Source organism: Leopardus geoffroyi, chromosome C3 (genome assembly GCF_018350155.1).
Source record: "Leopardus geoffroyi isolate Oge1 chromosome C3, O.geoffroyi_Oge1_pat1.0, whole genome shotgun sequence".
Classification (NCBI taxonomy): domain Eukaryota; kingdom Metazoa; phylum Chordata; class Mammalia; order Carnivora; family Felidae; genus Leopardus; species Leopardus geoffroyi.
In genome coordinates this window covers 79138241-79154550 of record NC_059338.1, presented here as the reverse complement: position 1 = coordinate 79154550, position 16310 = coordinate 79138241, and the positions used below count along the sequence as shown (strand labels likewise).

At 53.7% G+C, this 16310-nt stretch overlaps 2 long non-coding RNA genes across 2 annotated transcripts; both read right to left on the bottom strand.

The window, feature by feature from the left end:
* Positions 1–831: 831 nt before the first annotated feature.
* On the bottom strand, positions 832–2781 carry LOC123586759. The gene is made up of 3 exons (XR_006706930.1): positions 2680–2781; positions 1720–1838; positions 832–1489 (listed from the first exon to the last, which is right to left on the bottom strand). It is a non-coding gene; the product is annotated as an uncharacterized LOC123586759 (long non-coding RNA).
* A 284-nt stretch (positions 2782–3065) lies between these two features.
* On the bottom strand, positions 3066–4754 carry LOC123585431. Its single transcript, XR_006706161.1, has 3 exons — positions 4641–4754; positions 3327–3797; positions 3066–3108 (listed from the first exon to the last, which is right to left on the bottom strand). It is a non-coding gene; the product is annotated as an uncharacterized LOC123585431 (long non-coding RNA).
* Between the last annotated feature and the right edge of the window lie 11556 nt (positions 4755–16310).

The following is a 16310-nucleotide window of genomic DNA, read 5'->3' as shown; positions in this document are numbered from 1 at the left end:
GCCCCCATGAATGTGCCACCCCCTTACCTCTGAGAAGGTCAGGAAAGTTCCTTCACTAACACCTCCGGGGAGCTCTGCAAATGGCTGAGTTCAGGCCCAGCTGGGAACCAGTGGCAGGCGGATGAGGGGACGGTGGGCACTTCCAGGGTGTGGGCCATTCGTCACGACCTCTAGCCTCCTCTAGACCAGCAGCCGATGTCAGGGAAAAGAAATGCAGACAAAAAAAGGTGCAGACAGGAGACACGCGTCTAGGTTAAGAGACTTAAAATGTGTCCTATACAAATAAAACAAAAAAAAAACAACAACACTGCATGAATCTCATTTGGATTCTGATTTGGGGGAAAATGCCATGAAGATGACTTGGGGGACAATTCTGGATGTTTGAATCTGCACCGAGTATTCAATGTGTCTTGAATATATGAGGAGTATATATTCTTGATATATATACTCTATATATGAGATATATATATATATATATGAGATATATATATATATGAGATATATATTCTATATATGAGGAGTATATATATCTTGAGTATATGAGGAATGTGTCTTCTCATTTGAGGTATAGAATGTGGCTAGGTGAGATAGTGCCTCTATTGTTAGAAAATATTTGTTGGAGTATTCGGAGGTCAGTGGGTCACTGCGTCTGTATCTCACTTTCAAATGCCCCAGCAAATAAAAGCAAAAATAAAAGTAAAATGTGAACACTATTGGCTCTGAGGAAGTAGGTATATGATCGTTGTGGTGTTCTAGAAAATAATAAAATAAAATAAAATAAAATAAAATAAAAATAAATGCAAATAATAATAATATAAAATAAAACAAAACAAAAGAGAATAAAATAAAATAAAGCATGGCACACCCCCAAAAAAAGAGATATAGTCTCTTTGGGTTCCCTCTTGGTATTTGATTGAGATCCTTAAGAAAATGCCAGTCTGCCTCAGTGCTCCTCTAGGATGCAGGCCCGTCCGGGGCTGAAGGTGAAAATGGGGTGGTGGCAACCTCATCAGGGTCTTCTCCCTCAGGCGGAGGTCCTTCGCATCTGGCAAGCTCATCCAGGGCAACCCTCGCGTGCAATTTAAAGAAACTCTCTGAAAGCTGGTCCCCGCACGACCGATGAGCCCAACGAGCCCGCCACCAGGGAGGGCTGAATGAAAAGATGGGGCGTGTGCGACACTCCTTCTTCGCCCGCCGAGACAGGCAGGGGGCCTGTGTGGCACGGGGGCCGGGCTGTGTGACCTCTCCGGCCTCCCTCCCCCGCCCCGCCCAGCTGTCTGGTCCGCGGATCACTGTGGCATGCATCTGAGCCTGGCGACCGCTGTCTAGGGCGTGACTTAGAAAGTGGGGCACAGATCACTATTGATTGGCAAAGACCGAGAGCATTTTCCCACGGGGCTTGAAGGTCATTGTCATTTCAGTTATTCACTCACCCACTTATTCATTCATTCAAGAAGCTGGCTCTGGTCAGAGGCTGCTGACCTGGGGGCTTGGAAGGTAAATGGGACCCAGTCCTTGCCCTGGAGGCACTCACCATCCTCACAAGCCAAAGCCACGGTAAAACCCAGCAGGGGACATGCCTTTAGAGGTAAGTGTGGCACAGGGGCAAAAAGAGGAAATGTTTACTCAACCCGAGGCGGGACAGGGCACAGTGAGCCAGCCAACAGGGTTAGGGATGGCATCGCTGGAAGTGACTCTGTCCTTCATCAAGGTTCTTACCGGTGATGGCCCAGAACGTTCCTTCGTCCTCCCCGCGGCCCCGAGAAGAAAACCCGAATGCCGACCCCCCCGGCTGCACAGACGTTGGAGAGGTGACTTTCTCTAGCATCACCTGTTATCTGCGATGGAGGCGAAAAAACCCCTCTGAGAGACCGCTCACTCCCGAGCCTGACCCCTACCAGCGGCCTCCCCAGGGAAGGGCAGACGCGGCCCAGGCAGAAACACGAAGGTCAAGAAGGGGAAGAGTGGCCCATGAGAACGGCAATGAGCTCACAGAGCAGGCTGTGCGGGGGCGGGGTTGAGGCCCAGGGGGCTCAGCCCACAGACTGATTATTAGCCCACAGTACAGACTGAGCTCAGAGAGGTGGGGGCACTGCCCAGATGCACCGCCCCCCCCCCACCCCGTGGCAGAGCGGGAATCCAGACCCCCACTTTCAGCATGAGGACCTCCAGCTCTCTGCCCCGCAAGGGTGGCCTGAGAGGCCCTGCCTGACCTTGATCCTGCATGGAGCCAAGGTCAGCTGGGCAGCGTGGTGGGGGACGTGGGAGGGAGGGAGCAGGTATCTCTGTATCTGTCTTCGAGTTAAATAAAAACCCGGATCGCAAAACTGCTGCCTAAGCCCTGGGCCCGTGTGTGCGCAGGGCGGTGTCTGCTGCTCTGGAAAGGAGCCAAAGCGGGCAAATGTTTAATCAGGTGTGTCCTGTGCCTCTCAGAGCCTGCAGAGATTCCCTAGTGCTGACCCCAGACCATCCCAAAAAGTGCTGTGTGAGATTCCTGACCCGGGTTGCCGCCACCGTCTGGGGGTGCTTTTAGGCATCTGGGGGTGCTTCTAGGCGTCTAGGGGTGCTTCTAGGCGGTTTGAAGCCTGCCAGCCCCAGGTGCCATCCTGTTCTGGACCCTCAGCACTGGTCAGCTAAGGTGCAGGCATTTCCTGTAATCAGAAGGTCAGAACCCCTTACCTGTAGAGTTAATGGTCCTGCCTTTACAGATGGGGAAACTGAGTCCCAGAGAAGGGCAACCCTGGCCAAGGGTCACACTAGCAGAAGAGGGACAGAAATGAAGTCTCTCGACACCCAGCCACGGGCCCCGTGCTCCCTGCCTCAGTCCGCTCAGGCTGCTGCGACAAAATAGCACAGACCAGGTGGCTTAAACCACGTTTATTCTCACAGCCGTGCAGGCTGCAAGTCCAAGATCAAGGCAGAGTCGGGGTGCCTGGGGGGGCTCAGTCAGTCGAGCGTCCGACTTTGGCTCAGGTCTTGATCTCGCGGTTCAGGAGTTCATGCCCCGCGTCGGGCTCTGTGCTGACAGCTTGGAGCCTGGAGCTGCTTCAGATTCTGTGTCTTCCTCTCTCTCTGCTCCTCCCCTGCTCATGCTCTGTCTCTTTTTGTCTCAAGAATAAATATAAACATTAAAAAAAATTTTTTTTTTTTTTTTTAAAGATCAAGGCAGAGTTGGTTCTTAGCTTGAGAGCCCTTTCCTAGCTTGCTCATGGGCACAGGCCTGTGCCGAGAGGAAACTGGCAATCGGGCCCTCCTCGGGCATCCTTGACTGTGCTCGTGTCCTGACCCCACCCCTGCCCATCCAGGCTTCTGCCCACCCCACACACCTTCCTTCCCATTCAGCTGCGATGTCCCAGCCCTGCCGGCCCTTCTAGATTCCTGAGAGCCTCAGCAGGAGGGACCAACAGGATCACCCAGGCGCCCTGTCCTGGTGTGTGAACCTCACGGAGATGGGGTGGGGACCCCCCAGCATCACTTTCTGAATTACTCGAGGCATTAAATGAATCACGGAGGATGGAAATGATTCCCAAGTTAACCCTTTATGCCCTCCTGGTCCTACCAGGGAGCAAGTCTTGATTTGGCATTGGTCCGAATGCTTCCCTGATGCTTTTTCTTCTCTCACAAGGAGAGCCGCCTCTGTGCCCAGGTCCTTCCCAGCCAGGATTTAACACCCCATTGGCTTTGGGTTGTGATTATTCTCACCAGTGACTTCAGTTCATGACCAGCAAGACGGCTTCTCCACTTAGAGCGGCAACGTCGTGTTCGCCTTAATTTTTTTTTTTTTTCTATTTCAGCTTCTATAAGGGGATCCATTAAATTTTCAAAAGATACGAAGTAATAAATTTTGCAAAATGTGTTTGGATTATGGTAAAAAAAATCATAAATGTAATACGCCAAAGACTGCCATTTGGTAACTATTACTCGGACACAAACCATGAACCCAGGCAGGGAAGATGAGGCCCTGGAAGGGGAGGCCGGACAGCCGGTGTGTGGGAGGGGCCACCTCCGGCGTCATGTGGATTTGGACCTACTACGCGCTAGCGTTTTACGTACTCGGTTACTCCCTACCGCCAGCCTGCGATCTGCTACTTTTCCTGTTACGGTTGTGAAAACTGGGTTTCAGAGAGGCTGAGTGACTTTCCCGAAGTCGCACAGCCAATGGAGGTCCTGGGCATTGGAGGCTTTGTTCCCGGGGCCAGTGCTAGCCACCCCTCCCATCCCCTCCCCCCATCCGGGCCCTGAAGCCTCCCCTCCCCCACCTCTGCTCCGCTCCCCGCTCCCGGCCCGTCTTGGGGGAGCTGGGAGCTGAGTTTATAAGCCCTGAGCTGGTCTCTCTGAGAGTCTCTGTCCCCAGTACTAGCTGTGACCCTGACTACAACTGTCTCAGCATAAAGAGGAGGACCCCCTTGTGCTGACCTTCAGGGAAGCACTGATCTCACCTCCTACAAACACACAGGACTACATTCTCTCTTGCAAGATCCACCTCTGGCCCATCCAGCATTCTTGGACCTAGGAGTACCTGCTTGGGCCCTGGGGCCTCGTTTATATGAACTCGATCTTGCACACAGACTTGTGTGCTGTCCCATTTTAAACCCGAGTACTCTGACACCCAGAAGCTTCCATCACTTATCCACACTCACCTGCCTTAGAAGGAAAAGAGCTCGCATTCCAACCCAGATTGGTCTACAGCTCCAAAGCTGACCTTGGTCCTCCTTCCCCATGAACGTCCAATTTCAGAGAAGCCTCTGTCTACCCAGATCCCAGTATTCACGTGATAGCCCCAGTCCCTCATCTCTGGCCCCCTCCTGGGGTGACAGCATCAGCTACCTGATGCGTGAGTACTGAGCACCCCCTGTCACAAAGGGTTCCTGGGGAAAGGTGGGCGTGGGGGTTGCTGGGGAGGCAGGTGGCCCTTGTTCCTCTCCTGAGAAGTCCTGCCCCTGGAGCCTACAGACCCTCGGCCTCAAGGACAAAACAGAGGGGAGACTCTGGGCCAGAAATTCAGAAACTTCATCCCGGACCACGCACTAACTCCTGGTGACTTTGGGCACGCTGTTGCCTCTCAGCGTACTCATCTCTAAAATGGGGAAGAACTTTGGGAAGTGGGAACTCACGGGCTTTATATGGCCCACAAACACATTTGTTTGTCCCTTTCTTGGCCCCCTCTCCCCAACCTTTTCTCATTGCTTCTTTTATCACGTTTTGGTTTTGCTTTTGTTCTGTTTGGGGGGCTGTGGGTGTGCATACGGGCGCATGCCCACAAGCATGGCAATAACAACTCTTCCTGTTGATATGCCAAGTGGGTCCCTGGTTTCTGTGGTTGGCCCCTGGAGGACCTGGATGCCGGGAACTATCGCCCAGGCCTGGAGGGACTAGAGGTCCCTTCCCTGGGGACAGCCTCTGCAGCAGCTGGCCGACCACATGGCCGCCCCGAGGTGGAGTCCAGAATGCATTGTTTCGCTCTGTAATTAACACACAGGGTTCATTTTTCAGGGCCTGACTTGGAAACAAGTGCCAAGAGCATTCCAGAGGGGTCAGAGGGAGTGTTTACTGTCAGACTGTGGAAGAAACTTCCTCCAATAAACCCTTGGGTCACGTATCAACCCTCGAGTAATGCCTTCAAGACTGAGTACTCAGCAAACCCTCATTCGGCACCTACTGTGTGTCAGGCCCCAGCCCAGGCGTGGAGACACAGAGACACAGGTTAGAAGCAGTCCCTGTCCTTGGGGAGCTCCCAAGCCTGCGGGGGAAGCCGATTTATAAAGGGACAACCCCAGGGGCTAAGAACACTGACAGTGATGAGCACCAGACCCAGGGAGGTGGTGGGCAGGGAGAGTCGGCAGCCTGGGTGGTGAGTCCTGTGCCTGAGTCCGGAGTCTACCCACCCATTTTTCCAGGGAATGTAGTAGAAGGAGGCATTGACCTATCCTCGAAGGCCGGTAACAAGGGTCTCCTTTGGACATCAATTGTTTCTCTGCCCGACTGCATTCTTTTTCCCAAAAATGTTACACGCTGTGGAATGCGTGAGTTCAACAATCAACACTCTTCAGAGACAACCAGTGACCGGTGCCGGCTGAGCACATTTCTCCAGCACTTTCTTCCGGGCTTCAACATAGCGAAGACTCCAGGGCTTACTGTCTTCCAGGCCTGCAGAGACAAAGCCTCGCAGGGTTGCACGCATTCCATCCTCAAAACACCTCCCAGAGGAAAGTACTAGGAGCGAGCACGCCCGTTTTCTGCGCAGGGAAACTGAGGCACGGCAACAGTGAGTCACACGGTGCAAGTCACACGGGAAACCTGGCTCCGGGTCCGGGCCCTTAGCCCTGAGAGCTGCGGAACCTGTCCACCCTCAGCCGCGCTCAGACCAGCGTCAGCCCCGCTCTCTGCTGCTTGCAACACGGCGAGTGAATCCATATGCCCGCACGAAAACAGCGTTCACCCCAACAGCCTCGCGCTGTACGAAATGTCCTGAGCCCGAACTAGACCTTGTGAACATCCGCTGTTATCACAGGCAGAGCTACTGCCTTCACTTCAAGGTCTGTTTGGTACTCCACATTTGAGCGCACCATAGTGGCTCGGACCAGTCTCCTCCCAGGGCGTGCAGGGTGGTTTCCGGTGTTCCACTCTTACAAACCATGTTCTCCGCAGAGGTCTTCGCTGGGGCCGATGAGCATTTCGGCCATATGGATTCCTGGAAGAGGGATCGCCAGGCCAACGGTGTGGCCCTGCCAGCCAGCCACACCTGCCGAGCTGCCCACCGGGCAGACTGGTCCAGAACTCACTTCCATCCACCGGAGGAAGAATGTCTGAGCTGGCCGCGTTCAAATGCCTTTTCCCGTTGTGGCTGGCCGCTGAGCTGCATTTCACAGCCTCTCTGCGCTTTGCTTTTTTATCTGTGCTCTTAAATGGCTTTGAGAAGGTCAAGATAAAAAAAAAAAAAATCAATGGTGCAAATGACAAAGGTGCGATGTGGTCAGCTGCTGTCGTTCCCAGGAGGACAAGCTTGGCTTGCGGTCCTTGGGTGGAAGTCACACAAAGGTGCCCCGTCCCCCCCAGCAGCCCGTGCCAGCCTGCACAGCCCAGAGAGCAGATTTCGCGCTGGATCTCAGCCTCCACCTGCGCAGGGCACAGCCTGGCCAGCCTTCCACATCATTCTAGTTAGGGCAGGAAGCTGGAATCCAGGCTGCCCAGATTCAAGTCCAACCTTTCAACCCCATGAATCGTGTGTCCTTGGACCAGCCACTTAAACACTATGTGACAATTTCCTGGTGTGAAATAGAGGCTGGTGATCATAATAATGCCTCCCTTGTGGACAGCAGTGGTGAGAATTTAGGTGAAATATTTAAAACCCTTATAGGCTTACACAGTACAGTAGATGTTTGCTAACAAGCAGTTAACAATCCCCCTGGGCAGGTCTTCGGGAGGCCCAAGCATCGCTCCCAGAGGTTCTGCTTTTCTCCACCACAAAGGTTTCTTTGGCCTTCAAGCCAGTGCATTTATTTATTTATTTTTTTTTAATTTTTTTTTTTTTCAACGTTTATTTATTTTTGGGACAGAGAGAGACAGAGCATGAACGGGGGAGGGGCAGAGAGAGAGGGAGACACAGAATCGGAAACAGGCTCCAGGCTCTGAGCCATCAGCCCAGAGCCTGACGCGGGGCTCGAACTCACGGACTGCGAGATCGTGACCTGGCTGAAGTCGGACGCTTAACCGACTGCGCCACCCAGGCGCCCCCAAGCCAGTGCATTTAATGGAAAGATGCTGGATCTGGGACCTGGAGGGAAAAGGGCTGGAATCCTGATTCTCTCCTACCCTCTGTGTGACCTGAAGTGACTCTTTTATCTGATTTTCATGTTCCAGGGTTTTGTCTGTATATTCGAGACCTAGCATCGCAGCTAGCCAAAAGGGCCACCACGAATTCTGGTTCCTCTACCAATTCAGGGGCTCCAGGATGTAGTAGAGGGTAATAGGTGGGGGGTTGGGGCTCAGGGGGGAGGAGGGGTGCGTGGAAGAATCCAGAAAGGAGCACACGCTTCTGGCTCCCTGTGCTGGCCTGCCGAAGCCTTCAGCGGTGACCAGGTCCTGCCCCGGGGTAGGTGGCCTCCATTTGCAAGCCCCTCCCTGCCCTGCCCTGGACGTGGCAGGCTACGTGCATACTTGTGGATCCTTAGCACAGATGGGTTCTTCTCCCTCACCTCCTTGCACGGGGAAGGAAACCGCGGAGCCTCAGTGTAGCAGATTTGCCTGAGGACACGCTGTAAGCGGGCAGAGCCGAAATCTGAACCCAAGTCTGCACAGGCATGCTCCAGGCGCCAACGCCCCCGTGCCTGTCTCTGTCCCCTGGTTCCTGCTGTGTCCCCGCACCCCTCCGGCCACCCCAGCCCCGCAGGGAAAACCAGGCGAGGCATTGGATGCATCCTGTGAACTCGGCACGTGGATTTCAAACAGGGACGTAGCAGCCGAATGTGGGTAGTTCTGGCCTTCACTCAGCGTGCTTTAGGCTTTCCAGTCCCGGTGGGCGAACCACACAGCCCCTCACCGAGCCCCAGAGGCCTGGCCCGCAGGAGCAGGAGCAGTGGCCAGAATTGGGAAGAGGAACTTGCACCTTCCGGCTCTCCTCCTGACGCTGTTCTCCCGGGAGCCTCGGGAATTACGTTTTCCTCCCCTTTTTGCTTGTGGGCTCAGGAAGCAGCCCGCGAAGAAATCCTGGGCCAGAGCAGGTGCTGGAGAGACAGCGGTCGTGGCCGCTCTCCAAGGTTGTCCTGAGCAGGCACCCGTGGTTTACATTATGTCCCCGAATCGCCACAGCCACCCAGAGGCAGATCCCCTTACTGTCGTCACGGACGAGGAGACTGAAGTTTAGAGCGATGTAGGAGCCCGAGCGCGTGGCGGTCCCCGGATTTCTAACCCCCTGCGAGGTGGCAGGTGCTGCTAAAACACGAGGCTTGAGCACGGACGCTCATCCCCACTGCCCGCCGTCCGCGCAAAGGTGTTCCCGTGAGGGCCCAGAGAGGCCGACTCGGGCTCGCGTGGCCCGCGTCCCTGTCCCTCCTCCACGTCCGCCTGCCACGGGCTGTTGATAATGTTCACGGAGTCGATTTCTGCCGGGCGGGGACGGGCTGCTCACTTCCACACAGCTTGTTTTATGACTTCCACTTATACACTGAGCCGGCGTCTAACCAGACGAGGCCTGGCCCAGCGAACGGCCTGTGGGATGACAAGCGCGCCTGCTGGGCTTTGCAGAGGTCCCGCGCGACGCCTCCCGTTGGCCCAGCCTGCCTGAGGTGTGGTGCCTCTAGAAGAGGTGGCGATTTCGAGAGGACACAGAGCAGGCTGGGAGAGGTTTCCTTCTCATCCCCCTGGGCCCTTCCCTCGAAGTGAACTGACACAGAAGAAGGGCGGTCCTGTGTGTCCTATGGGTCTCTGGGCCCACATTGAAGCTGTGTGACCTAGAGCAAGTTACTGAACGTCTCTGAGCATCACTCGTCTTTACCTGAGACAATTCCGCACACCCACCTGGGTGGCGAGGAGGAAGAAGATAGAAAAAAAACAAAACAAAAAAAACCCAAAACCAAACACCAAAAAACAGTGCCAGCAGATGGACAGTACTTGGTTTATGTTCACTTCTTTTCTTTTCCTCACCGTTGTGGGGAAAAAAACCCAAAAAACAAAAAACGATCTTATCAGTTCTTTTTTTTGGACATGTTTTGGTCTGGAGAGACATGTGTATGTAAGATGTCGTTCCTGGGAGTGTGAAACGAATCCCTCTGCCACGTTGCCTGCCTGCTTGTGAGTCCGGACGCAGGCCTTCCTAGCTTGCCGTCCTAGCGCATGATTCAAGCTTACGGCATTTATTATGCGCTACTGTAAACCCCGCCTGGAACGAGGGGCTGAGAGCTGCAGAAAACCGGATGCCTTCTGCAAGAGCTCACATTCCAGTGGGGGGGGGCCAGCAGCTCCGGCCAGAACGGACGTCCCCAGGGAGTCATGATTTCAGACTGTGCATTCTGGAAAAGGTGGCATTTTGGGTGCCCCCCAAATATGAGCAGGACCGCTGTAAGCAGAGCTAGGAAGAAAGGCATTCAGGCAAAGGGAATGGCTGCAATGTCAAATCTGTGGAGGTAGAGGGGCGCCCGGGTGGCTCAGTCGGTTGAGCATCTGACTCCGGCTCCGGTCATGATCTCACGGCGTGAGTTGGAGCCCCGCGTCGGGCTCTGTGCCGACAGCTCAGATCCTGGAGCCTCTTTGGCTTCTGTGTCTCCCTCTCTCTGTACCTCCCTCACTTATGCTCTGTCTCTCTCTCTCAAAAATAAATAAACATTAAAAGATTTTTTAATGGTAGAAGTGTAGTATGGAGATATTGTTTTTTTTTTTTAAGTTTATTTATTTATTTTGATGAGAGAGAGATAGAGAGCTGGGAGGGGCAGACAGAGAGAGAGAGAGAGAGAGACGGAGTCCCAAGCAAGCTCCTTGCTGTCAGCACAGAACCCGACGCAGGGCTGGAACCCCCGACCCATGAGACCATGACCTGAGCCGAAACCAAGAGCTCAACCCACGAAGCCACCCAGGCTCCCCGAGATATTGTTTCCAAGCGCTCGTGACCTTCAGAATCACCTGGAGAGTGTATTAAAACACAGATCATGCAACCAAGATGTCCTTCAGTAGGGGAGTGGATAAATAAACCGCGGTCCATCCAGACAATGGAACCCCATTCAGCGCTGACAAGAAACGAGCCACCACGCTGTGAAGAGACATAGAAGGAACTTAAGTGCCCGTCACTAAGTGAAAGAAGGCTGTCTGAAAAGACTATGTACTGAGTGTATGATTCCAGCTCTATGACATTCTGGAAAAGGTAAAACTATAGAGACAATGAAGGGATCAGTGTTTGCCTGGGGAGAAGAGGGGCTAGGCAAGTATGAGTAGTCAGAGCGCAGAAAAATTTTAGGGCGGTCGAAGTATTCTGTAAGATGGTGGACACGCGTCATTATACATTTGTCCCAACCCGCAGAATGTACCGCACCAAGAGGGAGCCCGAAGGTAAACCGTAGACTGTAGGTGATCATGGTGTGCCAGTGTGGGTTCATCGGTTGTAACAAACGTACGACCCTCGAGGCACGACCCTTGCGGGGGGATGTCGATAGTGGGGGAGGCTGTGCCTGTGTAGGGAGGGGCAGGAGGTATGTGGGAACCCTCTGTGACTTTTGCTCAGTCTGGCTTGTTTGAAGCTAAGCTTGCAGGTGCCTGCTGAGCCCCACCATGTGCGGTGGGAGCCACGGACCCTTGGTCCCGTGAGGAGAACCGTCTGATGCACTCCATGATCTTTGCCCGGCTGGGGCTTACGGTCATACGTGGCACTGCATGGCCAGCTGCTCTCCGGCCATCGGGGCACTCTAGACAGGACTCTGTAGGTGGGATTTGCTTCCCAAATCATGCCCATTTCAAGAAAGGTCTTGTCTTAGCCAGAACTCCCCACGGTGTTTGAGGAACAGATTGCTGTAGAGTTGACTTGCCCAGTAATAGAGGGTTATTTGTTGGAATACAGAGTTGGCGATGGCTCACCATCCATCGGGCCCCCGGTTGCACAACCCACGGGGCCACTTGCACGGGACCCAACAAGATCAGGGCTTCCCGGACCCATGTTATGTGGTGCCCCGCTCTCCGCCACCTCCGTGACCAGGAAAGGCGAGGAAGCGGGAGAGCCGAAGACGTGCTTCCCCTTCAAGACTCGCTCTGGAGATTGTCCACCTCGCTTCTGCTCACAAACCACATGCCACGGTTTGGTCACATGGCCTCACTTGGAAGGCCGTCCGTTGTGTGCCGTGGACGGTGGGAAGGGATTCGACCGTCGCGATCCACCATCTTGGATCCTGTCCTTCCGGAACATTCTGTGTGTCGTGCTTCTTTCTGACATGTGACACTCCACCATCCTGCTTTCCTCCTTCCGCCCACCCGCCTGTCCCTCAACAGTTTTATCTAGACGACATCGGGTTCAGGTGAAAACCGCGGATGGTTCTCAAGCAGGAAGCAAAATCCCTCATGATTCATGTATCCTGGATGAGAGGAAGCTTCACTTTTTCACTGCAGTGAAGGTAGAAGTGACAGGGAGGGGCTGATGGCACTTATCTCAGGGCTTCGTGCCTTCTTTTTTTCCCTTTCTTTCTTGGTTTTCTTTTCTTTCCATCTCGTTTTGTTTTGTTTTGTTTTATTTTGTTTTGTTTTTGCTGACCTTACCAGCTCCTTCTCTGAGTCACTGTCTGGGAACCCAGCACCTCCTTATTAAGGAAGGGGCGATTCTTGGAATTAGCTATAACTTCGCGTGACCCTGCAGGAATCAGGCACAGTGTGAACTCCAGAGACCGTCACGTCTCTCAGGAGTCAGCCAGTCCAGACGCGGTGATTCCCTTTTCCCGAAGTGAGAAGCCTGGGCCCCTTGGTAGTGATGACGTTTTTTGTTCTGTTTGTGGGCAGGCGATTGCTTTTAGTGCCCATATTCTTTTCCCAAATGAAAATATCCTATTTTCTTTTTTCTGCTGCACACGATCTGCACCATTTATCAGCCTCTCCTATGAATTGTCCCATCACTATATGTAAATCCAGTTGTGCCGGGTTGACTGCAATATAGAAGAGAGCGAATCCAGGCTGGGGTCTCTGTAGAGCTGTGTGCCCTCGGGGAAGTCACTTAGCTTTGCTGAGCCATTGCCCTGCCCGAGGGAAGGCCAGGGGGACAATAATTGTGGTCGGTTCCGTAATGGCCTCCAAAGAGATCAGATCTTAAATCACCGAAACTTGTGAATGGTCCCTCATACAGCAAAAGGGATATTGCGGATGGGATGAAACCAAGCATTTTGTGAGGGGGAGATCACCCTGCACTACCCAGGGGGGCCGTGAATGCAATCACAAGTGTCCTTGTGAGGAGTGGGCGGAGGGAGATTTTGGCCACAGAGAAGGAAGTGATGCGACCACAGAGGCTGAACTCAGAGTGGTGCAACCATAAACCAGCCATCGTCAGTAGCTGTGCTCAGCGGGAGGAGACAAGGATCAGATTCTCCTCCCGGATATGGGCTCAGCCCTGCTGACACCCTTATTGGGGCCCAGAAACTGCCTTTGGGCTCCTGGCCTCCAGGATTATGAGAATAGATGGCTGTTATTTTAAGCGAGCCAGTCTGCAGTAATTTGTTAAGGTGGCCCTGGGAAACAAACACGATAACCATCAATCACCAGATCCCACGGGGGATCTGGCCCCACCCCGTCCCACTCAACCAACCAGAACCGCCAGGGCGGGTGGGCAGGTGGGTTTTTACTGAGCTCCTGGACGTCGCATGGGGTCAGAGATTCGAGATTCCATACCGCAGCTTGGCCTTCCCGGCTGGCCCGAGAGGTTATGACCAGTCCAGAACCCAGGGGAACCAAACAGAGAAATTCTCCCGACCAAGAAGGCCGGGTGTCTGGAGGCAGAACACAACAGGCTGGTTTATAGTTTTATCCACGTACGCTGAGCACAGACACGCCACGCACACGTTACGTAACTTACCACCTGTTCCACAGGAGAGAAAACAGGCACTTGAATTACGTGAATCTCCCCCTTGAGTGGGTACCCCAGGGTGAGCTCTGATGGAGACACGGCTTCCCTGCAGGGCTGGGCGCTGGAACTCCCTGCTGCCCTTCTCACGCAGCACCCTGCCCGCACCTCTCCGCACTTCACCCCCTTCCCCCCTGCTCCTCAAGACCCAAACCAACACTAAAGGAATTTTCTCCTTCCTCCCATGTCCCACTTACCAGGGCTGGGCCAGGCTCCTGAACTGCTTATCTTGGCCACAGGGGCCCTGCCTGCTATAAAATGTTTGCTCACGCTCACCGGATCCTGTGGGGGCAGGGTCTGATAATGGGAGTGAGCTACACCCAAATATCTCAGACGGGAAGAGTGAGGCCAGGGAGAGACTTTCCTCAAGGTCCCTTGAATCTCATGCCAAGCTCAGAGCTCAGGTTCCTGACTGAGCTCCCTGTCCCCCAGGTAATAAAGAACGCACAGCGGAAAGATTGTGAGGGAGCAGTCGGGACCGTTGGGTGTCCTGTCCCCCACCCGCAGGATCTAATGCTCTCGTTCTGTGCCTACCACTTTCCACTCCTAAGCACTGCCGATCTGTCCTCAGACATTTACTGCATGTCCCCGTGCCCACCCAGGCACAGACAGGGCAAAGCCCGGATCCCAGCTCTGTCTCTTACTAGCTGTGCAGCCCAGATGCATAATTTGTCCCGTGCCTCAGTTTCCTCATCTATAAAGTGCAGGCGATAACGTCGAATTGCAGAGGGTCAGAAATAAGGCATGTGAGGCACCCAGTATACCCTAAGCACTCAATAAATGACAGCTGTTATCATTCCTGAAGTCATGAAGAGGTCTGAGGTCCCTGGGAAGTCCCGGGGACCCTACAGTGTCTTGCTGGTGTGTCACAGACTTAGAGACGCTGACAGCTGGGGACTTTTCCCATGTGGGGGGAAAGCGAGTCCAGACCCTGCTGTCGCATCCGGCTCTGGTCACCAGCCGGCCGGCAGGTCCACGTGCCACACGCCCATCTCTCCAGACCCTGACTACAGCAGCAGCCTTGAATGTGCGTGTGATTCTCTCCATTTTCCAAACATTCAGGGAGACCGTGTTGCCTGCCTGGGTCCCCTGGAAAGCGGGGAGCGGCAAAGAACGTGAGTCCAAGCTTCCCAATTCCACAGACTTGTTGTTTCGGCCGTTTCTAGACCCCATGAGTCCACTCTGCCTTTGCATATTGGCCATGCCGCTCCTGAGCTTGGGACACCCTCCCCGCCTTCTGGGCTCTTCAAGCCCTGACATTTTCTGCAAGTCCCAGCTTACAAGGCCCCTCCTTCTGGAAGCTTCCCCTTGGCTTCTGGGGCAAAGTTTTTGGTTTCTTCTCAGCTCCCACAGTCCTTTGCAACGGGTTCTATTACAGCCCTTATCTTAACCACCATAATTACCTGTTTAGGTCTCTGTCCCATGAACTGCGTGCAGCAACCCAGGGGCCAAGGCCTGGACTTGAGCAGTCGGTCTGTTATCTCCAAGACTCGTATCCTCCTCTGCCCTGGATTATAGTCATTTACATTCCTGCCTGGCTCCCTTCCCTGATAGTCTGCGTTTTAAAATGGTTTTGTTTATTTATTTTTTACAGTTTATTTTATTGATTTTGAGATAGAGAGCAGGTGGGGAAGGAGCAGAGAGAGCGAGCACGCGCGCGCGAGAGAGAGAGAGACAGAGAGAGAATCCCAAGCAGGCCTTGCACTGTCGGCACAGAGCCCGACACGGGGCTGGAACCCATGAACCAGGAGATCGAGGCCTGAGCTGAAACCAGGAGTCGGCCGCTTGACTGACCGAGCCACCCAGGCACCCCTAAAATGGATTTAAAGTCATTTCACTGTAGTTACTCAGTGCTTTCCCCAGCAACACGTCGGTTGAGGCCCCCACAGTTTCAAAAATGCAGGTGCAGGAACCAGGCAGGCAGGGCACAGTAGTGGCTCTGGGAAGGGGAAGGGGGAAGGGGGAGGAGGAGGAGGGAGGGAAGAAGAGGAGAGAGAGAAAGAGGAAGAGAGAGAGGAAAGAAGGCGGGGAGGTCGAGGGAAGGAAGGAAGGAAGGAAGGAAGGAAGGAAGGAAGGAAGGAGTACAGGGATGCTCCCGGTGGCCAGACGTAGTTGGTTGAATAATGACCCACCAAAGACGTCCACGTCCTAATCCCCAGGACCCAGGAATACGTAACTTTATGTGGCAGTGGAGTTTGCACAGATATTTAGATTAAGAATCCTGAGGGGCGCCTGGGTGGGTCCGTCTCTTAAGCGTCCGACTCGAGACTTCGGCTCAGGTCAGGATCTCACGGTTCTTGAGTTTGAGCCCCACATCAAGCTCTGTGCTGACAGTACAGAGCCCGCTTGGGATTCTCTCTCTCTCTCCCTCTCTCTCTCTGCCCCTCCCCCTCTGGCGCCCTCTTTTTCTCTCCCTCTCTCTCTCAAAATAAATAAATGAACTTGAAAAAAAAAAAAAGATTAAGGATCCTGAAATGGGGACATCCATTGTCCTGTACCATCGAGGTGAGCCCAGCACAATCACAAAGGTCTTTAACCAGGGAGGCAGCGAGAGGTGACGTGACTACTGAGGCAGAGGTCAGCATGGCTTCTAGAAGCTGGAAAAGGCAAAGGTACGGATTCTTCCCTAAGGCCTCTGGAGGGAGTGTGGCCCTGCCGGTACCCCGAATTTGGCCAGTAAAACTCGGTTCAGATGTCAGACCTCCAAAATGGTAAGAGAATAAATTGGTGT